This window comes from Aricia agestis, chromosome 22 (genome assembly GCF_905147365.1).
Source record: "Aricia agestis chromosome 22, ilAriAges1.1, whole genome shotgun sequence".
Classification (NCBI taxonomy): Eukaryota; Metazoa; Arthropoda; class Insecta; order Lepidoptera; family Lycaenidae; genus Aricia; species Aricia agestis.
The window spans coordinates 6,723,959-6,742,756 of record NC_056427.1 but is presented as its reverse complement, the minus strand read 5'-3'; the positions used below and the strand labels follow the sequence as shown (position 1 = coordinate 6,742,756).

General features: G+C 40.5%; 1 long non-coding RNA gene across 1 annotated transcript; it reads right to left on the bottom strand.

Moving 5' to 3' along the window:
- Positions 1-4,385: 4,385 nt before the first annotated feature.
- On the bottom strand, positions 4,386-11,075 carry LOC121738154. Its single transcript, XR_006037249.1, has 2 exons — positions 11,043-11,075; positions 4,386-4,464 (listed from the first exon to the last, which is right to left on the bottom strand). It is a non-coding gene; the product is annotated as an uncharacterized LOC121738154 (long non-coding RNA).
- Between the last annotated feature and the right edge of the window lie 7,723 nt (positions 11,076-18,798).

Below are 18,798 nucleotides of genomic sequence, written 5' to 3'. Positions count from 1 at the left end.
TTTTGTAAGCTATTGCATAGCTTTTATCGTGGGCTTTAAGCGCGGCGACCGAATCAAGAAATTCCGTAACGAAATTATACCTAACACCACCCACTCCGACCGGTACAGCTGTGCTGTGTTGAAAGCTAGGCAACGTTTAAAATCGTTTCAGTTCGCTTGACTTCGGAACGGTGTTTGTGTGCGGGCAACTAGAAGTATGCGAAATTATACTTGTATAAGTTGATAAAAATGCAATGCAATCGCTTTGCCTCGGCAGTCCCCGAGTGCCACACGTATATTTAACCGACATCTGCTGTGGATATTTTTTTTGTATGTTCAACGATTACTCCACCATTTGTGAACCGATTTTAATTTTTTTTCTTTTGTTGTATAGGGTTTTACCCCGATTTGGTACGATGTGCACAGAGTTATTTGCACAATACTCCGTCTCCATACTCCCAACCTCGCGAGTGGTACAAACAAGCATTTGATTGTCCCCGCAAACTAATACACCTTAGATTTATGGCGGGGTGAATTACGCTAATGTTGGTCTGAAACGCGTAAGAAAGTGCGCGTAAAAAATAGCGAAATTTGTAAAAACTTCCTGATCAGGACCTGTAGACAAGTGGCAAAGCGCTAACGCTAACGTTAATGCTAGCGCTACAAAATGTATGCGATTTGACATAAGTCATCGCTTCGCTAGCGAATACTAATGTCAAATCCACACATTTTGTAGCGCTAGCGTTAGCGTTAGCGTTTTGCCACTTGTCTACGGGGGCTGGCAGAAGTTTTAACGCCATGAACGGAGTGGGAAATATGCTTGATCGGTTATAATCGATATTATGGTTGGGGTTGGTGCCACGAATGTCCTCTGTGGATGAGTATTCGTGGCGACCAAGATGCCTGTGTGCTCTGTAGCAGAGCAGGACAGTCGAGGAGCGATTTGGCCGATTTTTAGGACAGCCCGCAGGGAAAGAAGAACATTATATTTTTTGCCATACGTGGGAGAGCCATGTTTCGGCACGAGTGGGCCAGCTCGACCAGAGAAATACCACGTTCTCACAGAAAACGAGTGAGTGAGTTTACCGGAGGCCCAATCCCCTATCCTATTCCCTTCCCTACCCTCCCCTATTACCCTATTCCCTCTTAAAATGCCGGCAACGCACTTGCAGCTCTTCTGATGCTGCGAGTGTCCATGGGCGACGGAAGTTGCTTTCCATCAGGTGACCCGTTTGCTCGTTTGCCCCTTATTTCATAAAAAAAAAAATCCATTCATTTTGATCGGCAATTCTATAAAGAAGCGATAAAGGCGTAGTTCCCGAACCGGTGGTAGACCTCAAATATAGACACGACGTTCTAGAAGTGTTAACTTTGTTAACCTATTTGGAAATAAATATTTTTGATTTTGATTTTGAAAGAAAATGTCTTGGCTAAAGGGCCAGATCCTAGCTTAGATAAAATTCGTGACCCTAAGTATCTCCAGTCCCTTACGCCCTAGGGCGCCTAACTTCTGTCATTAGGGCCATCTCACTTATAGCGGGGCCATCAAAACTTCCCAAACAAATCGCCCCCGATTACACAAAATGGCGACCGTAAAAGTTTTTTAATTTTGAAAATCGAACAAATTAACGCTAACTGTTATTTGGATCCGGCAGAATTGTTTTGCCGTATAGTTTATACTAAAACTAGCGACCCACCCCGGCGTCGCACGGGTATAAAATATAAAGCCACTGAAAAAATGATTAAAATCGATAGCCTATGATCCTTCACGTGGTCTGCTTCATATCTGTGCCAAATAACATAAAAATTGCTCCAGTAGTTCGCAAGATAAGCCCTTTCAAATAATTTCCCCCGTTTTTTTGCACATTATCCTATTAGTATTAGCGTGATAAAATATAGCCTATAGCCTTCCTTAATAAATGGGCTATCTAACACTGAAAGATTTTTTTAAATCGGACCAGTAGTTCCTGAGATAAGCGCGTTCTAGTTAGCCCTTTCAAATAATTTTACTCGTTTATTCCACATTTTCCTCTATTTCTTCGCTCCTATTAGTCTTAACGTGATAAAATATAGCTTATAGCCTTCCTCGATAAATGGGCTAACACTAAAAGAATCATCAAAATCCGTTGCGTAGTTTTAAAGATTAAAGGAAACAAAGGGACATGAGGGGAAAAAAAGCGACTTATAGGCGTTTAAGCGTTTTATATACCATTATGTACTTATAGAATATATAGATATTATGTACAGTGTTCCCAAAATGATAGTAAGCATAGAAATTTTCGTATTTTTTCGGCAACGTTCGTATTTCCCGAGCGTCGGAAGACGTCGCTGCAAGCGCTGTTTTAAACTTAACTTTAAGAAAAACAGCGCTCTGCAGCGACGTAAAGGCGCCTTACGTTGCTTGGACGTTATCATGGTAACGCCGCGATGGCTTCCCGGCGACAGCGGACAGCCAGGTCGACTATATTACGATATTTACTTCTATTTCCTTTGAACAAGGACCAAGGTGCAAAATGCAAGTGCATTGTTTGGGGCTCTTACGTTTCATAGATTCGGGTGTTTCCGTGATTATGACAATTAGCGAAGATTTGCATGCGCATAGTAAGTACTGTATGTTTTTTCATTTCACTCTAGATGACCCGGTAAATTTCGTGTCACGTCCCTCCTAATAATAAACCTTCCCTGGATTTCCAAGAATATTTCAAGACTATAAAGTTCTCAAGTTTTAGCGAGAGTAATACCCGTTTTTTCCACATTTTCCTCTATTTCTTCGCTCCTATTAGTCTTAACGTGATAAAATATAACTTATAGCCTTTCTCGATAAATGGGCTATCTAACACTAAAATATTTTTTCAATTCTGATCAGTAGTTCCTGAGATTAGCGCGTTCAAATAAGCCCTTTCATATAATTTCCCCCGATTTTTCCACATTTTCCTCTATTTCTTCGGTTTTATTAGTCTCAGCGTGATAAAAAATAGCCTATGGTCTTCCTCAATAAATAAGCTATCTAACATTGAAAGAATTTTTCAAATCGGACCAGTAGTTTCTGAGATTAGCGCGTTCAAATAAGCACTTTCATATGATTTCCCCCGTTTTTTCCACAATTTCCTCTATTTCTTCGCTCCTATTAGACTTAGCGTGATAAAATATAACCTAAAGCCTTTCTCGATAAATGGGCTATTTACACTGAGAGAATTTTTAAAATCGGATTAGTCGTTCCTGAGATTAGCGCGTTCAAATAAACCCTTTCATATAATTTCCCCGTTTTTTCCACATTTTCCTCTATTTCTTCGCTCCTATTAATTTTAGCGTGATAAAATATAGCCTATAGCCTTCCTCAATCAATGGGGTATCTAACACTGAAAGAATTTTTCAAATCGGACCAGTAGTTCCTAAGATTAGCGCGTTCAAATAAGTCCTTTCATATAATTTCCCCCGTTTTTTCCACATTTTCCTTTATTTCTCCGATCCTATTAGTCTTAGTGTGATAAAATATAGCCTATAGCCTTCCTCGATAAATGGCTATCTAACAGTAAAATAATTTTTCAAATCGGACCAGTACTTCCTGAGATTAGCGCGTTCAAACAAACAAACAAACAAACAAACAAACTCTGCAGAATTATAATATATATATATATATATATATATATATATATATATATATATATACACAAGAATTGCTCGTTTAAAGATATAAGATTATACATAAGAGCGTCCGTAGCCTGGTAGACTTTTGGTTCGCACTCGAGAGGGTGCAGATTCGAACACGGGTGGAAGCGTGTACCAATGAGACATTTTCAGATCTCAAGTACGAACGCTCGTACGGTGAAGGAAAACTTCTGGAAAAAGTTACGGTTCCTGAATCCTGTGCAATTAACGAATTACAGAAAAAAAAACTAGTACCGACGTAGATATTGTTGTTGTATCAAATTCCAAGCAAAAACTGTAACATAATCAAAAGTTAAATCTTGCACGAAATACGAGTTTCCCTTTGCCGCACGAAAAAACTCCGTAAAACATCGGCCAAGTGCGAGTTGGACTCGCGCACGACGGGTCCATTAGAGAGCGAAAATAGACAAATATTGTGTTTTTTGTATGAGGTACCCCTTTAAATCTGAATTTTAACATTGATTATTAAAATATAATTTATAAAACTAAGGGCCTGTTTCACCACTTTCTGATAAGGCTATCCACCAATTGACTTGACAGATCAAGTACTTATAGAGAATCTGTCAAAAAAATTGTGAATAGCCTATTAGGCACTTTATCAGAAAGCGGTGAAACAGGCCCTAAGTGTTTTGGGAATATTTCAAATTCTTAATACATATTGCCAATATTGAGATCGAAAAAAAGTAAAAAATCACGTTTGTTGTATGGTTCAAATATTTAATTTCTTTCGTTTTGGGGTATTTGTTATTGTAGCAACAGAATACACAATTTGTGAAAATTTCAGCTGTCTAGCTATCGCGGTTCGTGAGATACAGCCTGGAGACAGACAGACGGACAGAAGGACAGACTGATTGGCGGACAGAGGGGTAGATGGACAGATTGACAGCCGAACAGAAGGACAGATGGAATAAAGTCCCGTTTTACCCTTTGGTTACGGAACCCTAAAAACTACGTCAAAAAACCGTTAATACGGCAAAGTTTGGTATTATACGACGAACTTGTGGAAACTAAAAGTCACTGCTAGTTTATTTTTTTCGCTTAGTCAAGGGCTCACTTGGTATTGCTGTTTGATGTGACTGAAAGTTCTGTATTTTCATGGATTTTAGGCCTCCGTAGCTCAGTGGGTTATTAAAGCGTGGGTTTCGAGAGCCGTGAGTTCGATTCCAACGCGGGAATAGAACGTATGATATCCAAGTCGCAAAATGATGTTACCAAGTTTGGTTAGGACAATGCAGGCTGATCACCTGATTGTCTGACAAGTAAGATGATCCATGCGTCGGATGGGCATGTAAAAAGTCGGTCCTGCGCCTGATCTCTCGCTAGTCGTGTCGGTCTTCCGTCCCACTGGGTTATGAGAGTGAAAGGAATAGAGAGTGCTCTTGTGTACTGCGCACACACTTGGGCACTATAAAATTACTCCTGCGTTCCTGGCCTGGTTTCAATGAAACTGGCCACCGTCAGTGGGAGGTATTATTATAAACCAAATTTCAGCAAAATCGGTTCAGCGGTTTGGGCGTGAAGAGGTAACAAACACACAAACTAACAGACAGGTAGACAGACAGACAGACTTTCGAATTTATACCATTAGTATGGATAGAATGGATAAGAGATCTTTTTCTCCAAGAACATGGCCACCGTAGCTATCAATCAATATCTTAATGACTCGCGACGTTAACGGGCCTTGCGTTGCGCCTGACGTTAAGTGTATTAGTTCATTAGGTACGTAGCTATAGTCGATACCATGAGGAACGGTTACATTAGTAACTTGTCTCATGGCTTTCAGTATACACTTTTTTTAATGAAACAAGGGGGCAAAAGAGCAAACGGGTCACGTGATGGAAAGCAACTTCCGTCGCCAATGGACACACGCAGCATCAGAGAGCTGCAGGTGCGTTGCCGGCCTTTTAAAAGGGAATAGGGTAGGTGATTGAGCCTCCGGTAAACTCACTCACTCGGCGAAACACAGCGCAAGCGCTGTTTCACGCCGGTTTTCTGTGAGCCCGGTATGGTATGGTATTTATCCGGTCGAGCCGGCCCATTCGTGCCGAAGCATGGCTCTCTCACCAAAATATTACAGACGTAGCAAAAGGAATTGTTGCTCGTAACTTGAAATTTGTCTATTGCACTGGAACCATGGATTTTTCCACGATAAAAGGTATCCTATGTGGTAACATTTCTTCGGGTGTAAATCTGCTGAGGTTCAGGCACTCACATGTCTTCTCTCGCAGATTTCATCTCGCTCACACGTGTCCCTCTCGATATCTCTCCTCTCAGTTTTTATCTCTTTCACACTGTATTTAATCTTCCCTCTCAATTTTTGTCTCGTTTGTAACATGTATTCCCCTCTCAATTTTTGTCTTTTTCATATGTGATATGTTTTGTCTCTATCTTTGTATATTATATTGTCTCACTCTCACTAATCACATTTTGTATATATAGTCGTAAGTTTTGTAAATAAATCACTCATTTCTGATCCTACAGTCGAGTATCATTTATCTCCTGTACCAAACTCTTACACCTATATCCTTTACCGGGATTCAAAGTATTTCCATACCCAGCAAAATCAGCCAGACAGACAGACACAATATTTTTGCATTTATAATATTAGTATGGAATTTAGACGTGGGAGAGCCATGCTTCGGCACGAATGGGCCGGCTCGACCGGAGAAATACCACGGGCGCACAGAAAACCGACGTGAAACAGCGCTTGCGCTGTTTCGCCGAGGGAGTGAGTTTACCGGAGGCCCATCCCTACCCTCCCCTATTACCCTATTCCCTCTCAAAAGGCCGGCAACGCACCTGCAGCTCTTCTGATGCTGCAAGTGTCCATGGGCGACGGAAGTTGCTTTCCATCAGGTGACCCGTATGCTCGTTTACCCCCTTATTTCATAAAAAAAAATTAGTATGGATATGGATTATGCTCCACGTATTTGCTCATCACAATCTTCTCTTAACACTCTCAAATGTCATAAAAATCGGTTTAGCGGTGTTAATGTTAAAAGGTTACAGATGTACCTACAAGCGTCTTTAAAATATAGTTCTCAATATCAAAAATATTAATATTGAGAACTATATTTAACTAGATGACGCCCGCAACTCCGTTGCGCCAAAATTCATTTATCGCGCAGGAACCATACATTTTTCCGGGATAAAAAGTATCCTATGTCCTTTCCCGGGGCTCAAAGTATCTCCATACCAAATTTCAGCAAAATCGGTTCAGGGGTTTGGGCGTGAAGAGGTAACAGACAGACACTTTCGCATTTATAATATTAGTATGGAAGTATGGATTTTTCTTTAGCACCCTGTATGAACTGTTTCTGCATCCCCCTGTATACGTTTCGTCGCAGGCTGTCGTGTTGACAAACTATGGTAACGTTTCAAATTGACCACAGAGTAATTTGTACAGAGGTAATGCTTTGCAAAACGCAGTGGCACTATAACGGGCACTTCTCTCATTTTCAATGATTCCCCCTCTACCCCTACCGGGGTACGCCAATGTGTGTATGTACCAAAACTAACTCTATATAAGTCCCTTGTATAGAGTTGACTGTGAAAGTAGCAACGCTGAAAGAGTCACTCATTTTAATTTATATTATGGGTTATAATATATAGATTCATGACGATAGGACATTTCTCATAGAAATATAGAAGTCATAACAATTTTTTTCAGCTCTGCTACTTTTTACTTTAATTCTGTTCGGATACCTTAATTTTAACACTTAATTTCTTTATGCACAGAATATACTTATAATTAGTACCTTACGGTACAGAAGTTTCACTCCCGAGTTTAGGTATGATAAACGCAAGCGTCCGGTCACCGGACTGGTCCGGTCAATAGGCTGGCACTTTTGTATTCTGTGGCCGAGCGAATCGCGCGCTCGACGACCGGCCGCCGCGCCGCCGCTTGCTTGACAGCCCTGGCAGATTGAAGCGAGACGGCAGACAGTTATTGTACTATGAACGCTAAGCGCAATGCAAAAGGTTGAAATTAGGTTGTTTTCCAGAATAGTAGGTGAATATCTCGGCGATTTCGCGCCGTTTGTATGGAAGTGAGACAGGCCTGCTTTATGTTAATTTTCTATATAAAACTGTTATTTCTGTCGTCTCTACGTGACACTGCTCTGTGTCGTGTCACGCGATCGGTCAGTGTTGCGTGTCACTTGCGGCAGAATATTATGAAACACGCTGTATGTTGCTGGAGTTTATTGATGCACCCTGTATATGTTGCTATAGGTTTATTGATCGTGCAAGCTCAGAGAAAGGGTGAAAGGGTGCAGGGCCTATGCTTGTTGCAGCTTCATACTAAAATAAAATGTCTGTCTGCTTATTACCTTATTGCTGTACCTCTTTGTCCTAACCTAACCTAACCGATTTAGATAAGTTTAATAACTAATTACTCCCACACCGGTTTCGGTGACGGTGGCCGGTTTTATTGAAACCAGGCCAGCTACGCAGGAGTGTTTTTATAGTGCCCAAGAGTGTGCGCAGTACACAAGAGCACTCTCTATTCCTTTATTCTCATAACCCAGTGGGACGGAAGACCGACAAGACCGGCGAGAGGTCAGGCGCAGGACCGACTTTTTGCATGCCCATCCGACTCATGGATCATCTTGATTGAACACGGACTTAGATAAGTATAGAGGTTCTTTGAGTCCCTGAAGAGGACATGACATCCACGTTCTATGTACTTTTTTCTCCTAACACAGTGGGTCAATTGATCAAATTATTTTTTTTAGTGCGGTGTAGGTACTACGCACACATTTGGGGTCCCAAAAGTTAAGTTAGCCGTCACCTGCCGTCGTCAAGTGTCGACGGCTGCTGTTGTGTCGGCCGTCGTCAAGTGTCGACGGCTGCTGTTGTGTCTGCCGTTGGCAAGTGCCGTTCGTCTGTAAGAAGCCTTACTCCTGCGTAGCCAGGAGCCCTACCTCGAAACCGTTTTGAGACTCAAACAATCGTACGAGAATGCCGCGCGAACAAACGTGAAATGATGTTGTTAGGGTAGGACCCGGCATTCTCGTCCGATTGTTTGAGTCTCAAAACGGTTTCGTAGTACCTACAGGTTTAGCCACCGTCAGGGAAACCGGTACGGAACACCTAAACATGAAGCTATGTGATGATGATGTTTGAGACCTGTCACCACTCACCAGTCTGCAACTGTATCTGCGCTGTGACGCAGTGATTGTGCTAGGGATGTCACATCCATGATATTATTGTGAATTTTAGTTTGTTACGCTTTCATGTAAAAACTACTCAACCGATCACCATGAAACTTTGTACACATAATACAGGGTAATATATTATAGTACGGGAGCCCTAGAACATTTTTTTTATTACTATCAAGCTATTTTTTGTAAGCTTCATTTCTATAAGACGAACAACATTTTTATCTGCGAAAAATCTTGAAAGTGGTAGCTAAAAGAAATAGAAAGGATTTCATACTTTGACTTGAAGGTCCTAAAATATGGATTGTTCTATTTATAGGACAATGTTACTCTTAAATTATAATATTATAACTATTAACCTATCCATATACAAAAATCAGCTTGTCAGGGTTCCGTTTAAGGGTTAATCTAAGCGACAGCCCTAGCGTATGCACATGTCATTCTCAAGCGTTTACTCTCTAATGGTGACGTCTAAGTGATGCAGATGCTGGGAAATACCAATAATAAAGTACGTTTTTATCCGACTGCGGTGAAGTCAAAAGGAAGTAGTTGCCATACAAATAGTGTGTCTGTCTGTCTTTTACCTGTTCACGCCCAGATCGCTGAATCGATTTTTCTGGGTAATCAAAAAAATGGGCAAAATCGATTCAGTGGTTTCGGTCCCGAGAAAGAATATAGGATACTTTTATTCTGGAAAAATGTACGGTTCCAGTGCGATAAACGAATTTTGGTACAACGGAGTTGCTAGCTTCGTCTTGTCTACAATAATTTAAATTAAAAAAAAAAAACATAAAATCTTTAGAAAACTATCGAATTCAAAAATTTCTCGGAACAATCGAGTCAAATTCGAAAACTACTAACGGCAAACAATCGGTAAGTTTTCGAATCGAATTCGAACGGGGATTTCGAGTGACCTCGTTGATCGAATTACCAGGAGCTCACAGGTCACGGGGTCAAAGGACGGTACAGCCTAAAGCCGAATTTTCCAGGCGTACTAGGGGCGTAGGCTTGGGGGAGGTGTGGAGTCGCAACTAATATACTTATTCTTGATTTTTCGTTTATCCGACTGCGGAGGGTTAGGAGTTTAATTTTGATAAATGATAAGCTATTAAATATGTGATGAATAAAGAGTACATGACGTCGAAACCCAAAAAAAAAAACGATTGAACGCAATTAATTGACTCGCCCCCTCAGACCAAATAAAAAAACGGCTTCACCCGCGTTGTTCGCAGCGATCCGTCTTGACTTTTGACTTTTTATTTGGTCTGAGCTCGCCCCTGAAAGTTCATAAACTTGAAAGATTTTTAAGTGAAAACTACAAAAAAAAACATGGTGCACCCGAAGAAAGCCGGCAATCGTAACATACATTTTTATCGTGCGGTACAAGTAAATTGTCATTTTTTTCTCTTCTACAGCGGTCAACTCTGAGCTCTCCTTGGGTCCTACGAATTTTCTATCACTTCTCTTTAATTTAAATGAAACACAGTTCACTCTCATAAAACTTACCTATCCCAAAAAAGTGCGTGGAAAAGAAGGTTTTTCTTCATAAAAAATTTTGCTAGCGACTCCACTACTGTGTCCCGATTGGCTGCCCTAATAAGTACATCAGGTAAACAGCGCCGACGTCATTACGCGGTAATATCCACTGATTATTTGGCTAAGGGCCGTTTTAGAGTCATGAGGATTATATTGCAAAATGCAAATAGTGACACCAGGATTTTATATGGCTGGCCCGGCAGATGTTGTTTTACAATTATATTATTTGCGGCAACAGAAATGCACAATCTGTGAAAATTTCAAAAGTGTAGGCTGTAACGGTCAATTGAGTTTTTTTTTATGAAATAAGGGGGCAAACGAGCAAACGGGTCACCTGATGGAAAGCAACTTCCGTCACCCATGGACACTCGCAGAATCGGAAGAACTGCAGGTGCGTTGCCGGCCTTTTAAGAGGGAATAGGGTAATAGGGGAGGGTAGGGAAGGGAGGGGAAGGGAATAGGGGAGGGTAGGGGATTGGGCCTTCGGTAAACATACTCACTCGGCGAAACACAGCGCAAGCGCTGTTTCATACCGGTTTTCTGTGAGAACGTGGTATTTCTCCGGTCGAGCCGGCCCATTCGTGCCGAAGCATGGCTCTCCCACGTATCTCAATAACCGAACCACCTAGACTTCTGAAATTTGAAAATGAAGCCTGAAGATAGACAGAAAGACTTACAGAGTACAGACAGACAGACGGACAGACAGATGGACAGACATCGAAGTCTCAGTAATATGGTCCCGTTTTTACCCTTTGGGTAAGGCCCTAAAAATCGACTAAGTGAGAGTTGAACTTGCACGAGTCCAACTCGCACTTGGCCGATTTTTTTAATCTGCAGCAGTAAAATGCGATTTTTTTTAACACTTTACAGTCTACACACACTTACACTGAAATTCGCTCAACCCGTTGTAACTCGCAGTAAATCATACCAAGCGCTCTGTTGATTTATATCCCAAGTGCTGTTTTTAGAGTACCCACTGTATGTTCCACGTATAATTCCAGTGTAGGGTTGTTGAGGAAGTGATTATGAGGAAGAGGAGGAGGAAGAGGAATTGTCACGCGCAAATTTTGAGGATGCGGATGAGGAAGAGGATATTTCATGAGGAAGAGGATGCGGATGAGGAAGCGGAAGAGGAAGCGGATGAGGAAGAGGAAGATAGAAAATTATAAATACTAGCGGACCCAACCCAAACTTTTGTCCTGTCTGTACTTTGTACATAACGTACTAGGTACATACATTACACAAAAATTAATTAAAAGGGCATTTTCCAGTGAACCAAACTATGAATCTAAATTCTAAACCATTCTCAAAACACACACAATAAAGAATCATCAAAATCAGTCTAGCAATAAGGGCCGCGCTACATCGGAATGACAGCGGCGAGGCGAGCCGAGGGTTGCAAAATTACGTATTTTTACCGAAAACGCTGGTAAAATACGCGTATTTTACGGTAATTTATATATATTACGGTAAAATTACCGGCTACGTATGTATGCGAAAAGTATAGCGGGGGGTGAGAAGAGCGTGTAGTTGCAAGTTGCAACTTGCAACATACTTACGTTCGGCGGGGCTAAAATTTGAAGAATCATGATATGAATCATAATATGATTAATTTTTCTAAAATCGCAAATGCAACTCTGCTTGCAATTGTTTTGACTGACTGCACTATACGTGCATTTAGTAAATTATGCCACGAAATCAAGCAAAAGTGTGGGATTATTTCCAAGTGCTAAGTGAACATGACAAAAGGAAACATGTGATGTGTATATTTTGTAATACGGAGTACAAAAATGCTAATGTTACTCGGATGACAGAACATTTTGAGAAGTGTAAAAAGTGTCCTAATGATGTTAAATTATTATTTATTAGTTATTTTTGCATAATAGTCATACGTTCAATGCCTTGGTAGTTATCCAGTTCATGAGAAATGAATTTACAGAACATAAGATTATTAAGTCTTATGTTTTCACCAACTTCAGTAATATTTGTCTGGATTTTGACTATTTATTTTTTAAAGAAGACTGCAATAAGTAATTATTACTAACTAAAAAGGTAAAATACGATTTAACTCTTGTTAAATTGAATTTTACCCAATTTTACCGTAATTTACGTAATTTATTTATATTTTACGTAAAATATGGTAAAAAACCGAATTTTACGAAAGTAATATTACCGCTTTACATCCCTCGGAGCGCTTTCAGTGTCATATATATATGACTAGCTGTTGCCCGTGACTTCATCCGCGTTAACATAGTATAATAACAAAGATGGATAGTTTTCTCCTTTTTGTTTTTGAGGTTCCTTATACAAAGGGTAAAAACGGACCCTATTTAAGCAAACGTTAAACGCAAACGTCAATAAACTTTCATGTTTCTAACTCAAGAAATGACGGACTTTCATTGCAACTTTCCACCCCTATTTCACCCCCTTGGGGGTAGAATTTTCAAAAACGCTTAAACACGTATCCAATCATTTTTTATCAGTAACCCAAACATAAAATTTCATGTTTCTAACTCAAGAAATAACGGAGTTTCATTCAAACTTTCAACCCCAATTTCACCCCGTTGGGGGTAAAATTTCCAAAAACGTTTAAATACGTATCCATTCATTTTTAATCAGTAACCCAAAAATAAAGTTTCATGTTTCTAACTCAAGAAATGACGGACTTTCATTAAAACTTTCAACCCTTATTTCACCCCCTTCGGGGTAAAATTTTCAAAATTCCTTCCTTAGTGGGTGTCTACTTAATAAAACAACCCTACTCACCAAATTTCGTGGCTGTAACTTTTACAGTTTTTGCTCAGCGATGATGAATCAGTCAGTCAATCAGTCAGGACATGTAATTTTATAAGTATAAGATTTTAAACTTTATCTTCATTATTGTAATACATAGTACCGCTTGAGAAGTCTACGGCCGCCCGTGGCCGCTGTACTATGTATTACAAAAATAAAGATAAAGTTTAAAATCTTATGACACTGAAAGTGCTCGCGTCGCCGCTGCCATTCTGGTGTGTCGCGGCCCTTAGGCTGTTTAGACACACGCCGCAGCGGCGCCGCTGCAATACTCATCTTTGCCCTCAGGGTGCGGTGCGGCACCGCTCCGGCGCCGCGCCAGAGCGTGATTGGATACGCGACACGCATGCGCAGTGTAATTCCTCATAAATTCCTCTTAAATTTTGAGGAAGCGATAGCGGAAGAGGAATTTTTATTTTTATTTATGAGGAATGCGGTAACGGTTGAGGAACCCAAAATATTGCGGAACTTCCTCATTATGAGGAAGCGGAAGAGGAATCCTCAGCAACCCTATTCCAGTGTTATATCATTTTAACTGCGCACGGTTGAGTTCCAAGTGAATCTCATGTTATAGGTATGAGAAATTGAGGTGGACCCATAAAGTTAATATACATAGCGGAATAGAGCAACAATCTCGAGCTGTCAAACGAAACTGAAATAGATTTACAGCTCGACAAGGCTATAAATGAACGTGGGTGACATTGACGGAAGCGCTGCTGGTAAAGAGAACTGTCAAACACATGTCAAAAATGACGTTTTTCTATGATAGATAGATTTTCTCGCCACGTTCATACAAAGCCTTGTCGAAATGTACGTCTGTGTGTGAACATTTGTTTACGTATACACTTACACAAGCATCTTTCTAAGAGATTATGGTCAACGTGCCGATAAGTGCCGACTGGACGTCAAAAAGATGAAAAAATTGGTTCTGCTGTCATGTATCACACGTCTCTTTTTACCACGCAGTGTAGTACTGATGATGTCTAACCCAGTCGACAGATCCTCGCAACGCGATGCGTAGATGCAATAATCCGAAATTTGTACTGAATTGACAGTTTTAAATTGCTTTTAGACGTCTTGCAAATCTGTCAAATCCATACAAATTTAGAAATGCATCTACGCGTCGCGTTGCGGTCTGAATTGACCCTAACATTGAATTGACATAGCCTGACGGGGGGGGGGTCCGGGGAGTCAAAAATACGTAACACAATAATTAGTTATTTTTGTCGTTTAACAGAGTTACATATAATAATAATAATAATACTCCCCACACCGGTTTCGGTGACGGTGGCCAGTTTCACTGAAACCAGGCCAGGTACGCAGGAGTATTTTATAGTGCTCAAGTGTGTGCGCAGTACACAAGAGCACTCTCTATTCCTTCACTCTCATAACCCAGTGGGACGGAAGACCGACACGACTGGCGAGAGATCAGGCGCAGGACCGACTTTTTACATGCCCATCCGACGCATGGATCATCTTGCACTGTCATCAGCCTGCATTGTCCTAACCAAACTTGGAAATAACATGTTTCCAACGCGGGAATCGAACCCACGACCTCCGAGTCGAGAGCCACGCTTTGAACCACTAGACCACGGAGGCGTTTTATATATAATGCAGTTATACTAACTAGACATTGGCTGTAACTTAGTAACGAAAATGTATGCATTTTAGGAACATCAACTATTCCATGTTTTCCGGCTTCCAAAATATGAATAAATAAAAACATCCTCATTCCGCAGCCAAACATAGAACCTCCTCCTTTTTTTTAAGTCGGTTAAAAATAAAAAAATCCCGCACGAAAAACGAATTTCGTTGCAACATTTCATAAACTGTATTTCAAGGGATGTAAAGTTCTTTAGCTTCACACTGTGGCTTTTTTGTTCATCAAGGGCATGCGTTATAGCGCAGTCAACAGCGCACGTGAGGCATGCCCGCGACGAGCTTTGTACTTTTTTTCTGGAATTTCTTATGAGTTATGAACTTATGACCAACTAAGCCGCACATATTCCACCCAGTAAAATGTTCTCGTCGCACAATATGTTACAATGCTGACAGACACTGCACTGCAAGTGCTGCAACCTCGGTGCAACTGGACAAAAATGACAATGTTGGCGTTGCGTTCGTTGAGGCATTCAATTAATAAATGCGCCAAAACGTAAGGCATCCATTACACGGTAGGTTTTGCTGTCAGTTTTACCACAGTCATGGCTGTAACCATAAACTTATAATGCATATATTATAAGTTTATGGCTGTAACTGATGGATAACCTACCGTGTAAGAGCGTCACAGGCAGTTGCATGAAATTGATTGACGAATTAAATCTGGATATCTTGATTTTTGGTTCATGTAAACACCAGTCACGAATTTTGAGTCAGTGTTGTCACATCTGACAAAATAGGAAAAAAATAGAAACGTATACCTTTGAAAATTTTGACTTTGACTGACATAAAATTGAAGAGAATTGAGTGACCGTCTGATACCATTCGTCAGTCCATCAGTCACCATCAGTCAAACATAATTCATGATTGACGGAATTGACTGTCGGTTGTATGAGCGTGTAATGGATTAGCAGTTGAATGAAAGAAGATGACGAAAATTGAAGATGAAACTGCATAGTGTACCAAAAACTTTTTTTGCTCAACATAGAACCTCCCCCTTTTTCTAAGTCAGGGGGGAGGGGGAGGCCCCTTTTTCTAAGTCAGTTAAAAAAAATTATGGTTGCAACATCTCTTAAATTCTATTTCAAGGGACTTGTGTTTAAAAAAAACGTTTAAAAAACTTTTGTATACTTTTTGCCCAACACGGTACATCAAATGCAAATTTGTTCCACCTTAGGGATTTTTTCTTGTAACATCTTAACATACAAACTGGTTAATTAAGGAGAATCCAATTTACCTTAACGATCCGTCTCATTAGGGGTGCTTTGGGCCCCAATAGGAGCAGGGGGGTTTCCTTGAACGTTTAATCTCGATAAAATCTTTTGGTGTGTCATCATTTTTTATCCGGGGTTCTTAAGGTGTATGTTATTTTAACAATGCTTAGAAGTTTAGGGGAAATAATGTTAAATTTAAAAAAAACCTGATAGAAAACCCTAATTACACTGGATATACAGGGTGTAAGTAAGAGATAACGCTTTAGGGTGTGTATGGGTACCCTATATCGAATTCGCTGTGAAAATAGTAGCGTTGAAAGAGTTATTACTATTGTTTGGGAAAAATTATGATGCTTGTGCGCTTGCCCATACAAATCACAAAAAATGTCCCTTTCAGAGCTGCTAGTTTCACAGTGAAATAATATAAGGGAAACATAGAAACCCTAAAGTATTGTCAGTTAGTTTTGTTACCGCGGTTTGGCCGCTAAACCGCGAGATTACAAGCAATTATGACCGGTGCAGTCGCGCTGTCATTTACATACAATTATTGCTTGTGTTCTCGCAGTGTAGCCGCTAAAAAGCGCGTTCGAGCGGGCGCATATAAATCGAGAGAATCCGATCAAATCACCGGAATTTGCTTATAGTCTTGTGAAATACATTAAACCAAATTTTGCAGCATTAAGTAGGTTGATGATGATATCTATAATATCTACTATTTCTTGAGGCCATGATCCACTTGGGGTTGCTGAGCCTTATGTATTATGTAAGTATTTATGTAAGTAAGTAGTAAGTTCTTAGAACACTCTTGATCATGTCAGCCCCTGTAGACAAGTGGCAAAACGCTAACGCTAGCGCACGCTGACGCTACAAAATGTGTGGATTTGACATTAGTATTCGCTAGGGAAGCGATGACTTATGTCAAATCGCATACATTTTGTAGCGCTAGCATTAACGTTAGCGTTAGCGCTTTGCCACTTGTCTACAGGCCCAGAGCATATAGGCATAGCCCATCCCTATGAAAAGTGCCACACCCTAGTAGGTTTTAAGATTCAGTGCCAACTCCGGATAAATCTGGAAAGATCTAGAAAATCTCGCAACTACCCACAAATGCGGATAAAAATATCAAGGAAATAAATAAAGTACAATTGTCGGGGAGTGGAGGTCTATTCATTTACTCCTCAGTGCCTGTTACGGGGAGAGCTTCATGCGAAACGGAACCAGGATTAAAAAAAAATGCAATTGTTTTTATTGTTTACTAGATAACTCGGTGAGCTTCGTATCACTTTCCTCCTAAGATAAACCCTGGATTTTTACGAATGTGTCAAAACCAAGATTAGCAGAATCGGTCCAGCCATTTTCGATTTAATTTAAGCTAGACTAACAAAATTAAAAAATCATTTTTATATATATACAATATGTTATCAGATTAGCGAGACATCTCTTTTTTAATAAATGATGGATATTTTATGTCTTTATTATAATAGTTTTTCTACACCAATTGAGATCTGGGATTCAAATTTAGGCAGAGTTTTTATGAGTAATTAAAATAATAAGTTTTTTACAGGTAGTTTTATTCAATGTACGCCACTACAAAGCAGCTGCGGAGTTTTACAGGGAATGTGAAAGAGGGCTGTTGTGTTTTTGTATTATTTTTAACCGACTTCAAAAAATGAGGTTATCAATTCGACGCGCTTGTATGTAATATTCCCAGAACTGTCCAGTTTTCGTATGTTAGTCTATAATAATATCAGCATCTGAGCAAATGTGCCAAATTTCAAAAGTGTACACGTATGTATGTATGTTGTGTGTATGTTTTTATGTTTGTGCCAAAAGCCAAAAAAAAAGCAGCGGCGGCATGGGTCGCTAGACCAATTTCGGTAGAAAATGAAACCAATAGCCTATCATTATATTAAGTTGCTATACATACAGGGTGTAACATAATTAAGTGATAATACTAAAGGGTGTGTACGTGTTCCTTGTAGAGAGTTCACTGTGAAAATAGCAGCGCTGAAAGACCAAATTTTTTTTTCACTTTTGTATGGAGAAACTCGTGACGCATGGGCCCTTGCCCATACAAAAGTGAAAAAAATTTGTTCGTCTTTCAGCGCTGCTCCTTTCACCGTGAACTCTCTACAAGGAACACGCACACACCCTAAAGTATTATCTCTTATTTTTGTTACACACTTTATACAAGAGAATTTTAAATAATTTTAAATCTCTAAAATCTAGCATAACACCGTCCCCGGCTTATCTCGTAGGAAATATCATTAGAGGTGCAATCGGCGGACGCTTTTATGTCTGAGCGCGACAGGAGCTGATAATTATCCATAACCAGCTTCCACTCTGGGGTCAGCCATCTTGTAAACTTATTTTTTTATTACATGGAGAAATGTTTTGCGCATTCCCGGCGGATTGGGGACATCGGCCGGCGTATGTGTGACTCTCTGAAGAACTACCTACTAGAACCCCATGGTGCTCCACTCCTCGCTAATCCCTGGCGGATTGGGGACATCGATATGTGTGACTCTCCGAAGAACTACCTACTAAGACCCCATGGTGCTCCACTCCCCGCTAAGCATTGTTTCAAGGAACAATGAACCGACCGCAACTCCACCAACGGTTGTCCTCGTCTCGCAGACTTATCAAAACATGCAGGCTCTTCTAGGTCGTATCGCGGAGTGGCGTAAAAGAGCCCACACCGGGGCAAGTGGATGGATAGATGGATGTGCAGGAGCACGGCTCTCTCTGGGAGTCGATGCAATGGGTGGCGGTGTCTCCACTGATAG